The 1,420-nt window shown below is 34.9% G+C and overlaps 1 protein-coding gene across 1 annotated transcript in view; it reads left to right on the top strand.

The window, feature by feature from the left end:
- The first annotated feature begins 1,027 nt into the window (after positions 1 to 1,027).
- Positions 1,028 to 1,420, top strand: part of LOC144956808 (uncharacterized) — a 2,435-nt gene continuing 2,042 nt past the window's right edge. The window contains exon 1 of the mRNA XM_078887541.1: positions 1,028 to 1,420. This exon is cut by the window's right edge and continues 868 nt beyond it. The gene's annotated coding sequence lies outside the window, so the exon portion shown is untranslated.

Raw genomic sequence — 1,420 nt, 5'->3', positions numbered from 1 at the left:
GAGAATCTGGGTGAAGATATTTTGTTGATTCTAAGAGAGAATCTGGGTGAAGATATTTTGTTGATTCTAAGAGAGAATCTGAGTGAAATATTTTGTTGATTCTAAGAGAGAATCTGGGTGAAGATATTTTGTTGATTCTAAGAAAGAATCTGGGTGAGGATGTTTTCTTGATTCTAAGAGAGAATCTGGGTGAAGATATTTTGTTGATTCTAAGGAAGAATCTGGGTGAAGACATTTTGTTGATTCTGTGTAAGAATCTGGGTGAAGATATTTTGTTGATTCTAAGAAAGAATCTGGGTGAAGATATTTTGTTGATTCTGAGAGAGAATCTGGGTGAAGATATTTTGTTGATTCTGAGAGAGAATCTGGGTGAAGACATTTTGTTGATTCTAAGAAAGAATCTGGGTGAAGATATTTTGTTGATTCTAAGAAAGAATCTGGGTGAGGATGTTTTGTTGATTCTAAGAGAGAATCTGGGTGAAGATATTTTGTTGATTCTAAGGAAGAATCTGGGTGAAGACATTTTGTTGATTCTGTGTAAGAATCTGGGTGAAGATATTTTGTTGATTCTAAGAAAGAATCTGGGTGAAGATATTTTGTTGATTCTGAGAGAGAATCTGGGTGAAGATATTTTGTTGATTCTGAGAGAGAATCTGGGTGAAGACATTTTGTTGATTCTAAGAAAGAATCTGGGTGAAGATATTTTGTTGATTCTGAGAGAGAATCTGGGTGAAGACATTTTGTTGATTCTAAGAAAGAATCTGGGTGAAGATATTTTGTTGATTCTAAGAGAGAATCTGGGTGAAGATATTTTGTTGATTCTAAGAGAGAATCTGGGTGAAGATATTTTGTTGATTCTAAGGAAGAATCTGGGTGAAGACATTTTGTTGATTCTGTGTAAGAATCTGGGTGAAAATATTTTGTTGATTCTAAGAAAGAATCTGGGTGAAGATATTTTGTTGATTCTAAGAGAGAATCTGGGTGAAGATATTTTGTTGATTCTAAGAGAGAATCTGGGTGAAGATATTTTGTTGATTCTAAGAAAGAATCTGGGTGGAGATATTTTGTTGATTCTGAGAAAGAATCTGGGTGAAGTTATTTTGTTGATTCTGAGAAAGAATCTGGGTGAAGATAGTTTTTATGATTCCGTGTGGGGAATCTGGGTGAAGCTATTTTGTTGATTCCGTGTGAGGAATCTGGGTGAAGCTATTTTGTTGATTCCGTGTGGGGAATCTGGGTGAAGCGTTGGTTCCGTGTGAGGACCTGTATTAAATCAGTTGTTTTGACTCTAATATACGTCTATATTAAGTCAATGTTTTGAATTCCGTGTAGGAATCGGTAATAATTGCCTGTTTTGAATCTGTTTTGGGATCTATATTGACCGCCTTTCGTTAATAAGGTTACTTGTAATACCACTTTA

The sequence above is a fragment of the Berghia stephanieae genome, chromosome 11 (genome assembly GCF_034508935.2).
Source record: "Berghia stephanieae isolate SIO BIC M18660-M18661 chromosome 11, UCSD_Bste_1.3, whole genome shotgun sequence".
Lineage (NCBI taxonomy): Eukaryota > Metazoa > Mollusca > Gastropoda > Nudibranchia > Aeolidiidae > Berghia > Berghia stephanieae.
The sequence above is the reverse complement of the archived record's forward strand: the minus strand, read 5'-3'. Positions and strand labels throughout refer to the sequence as shown.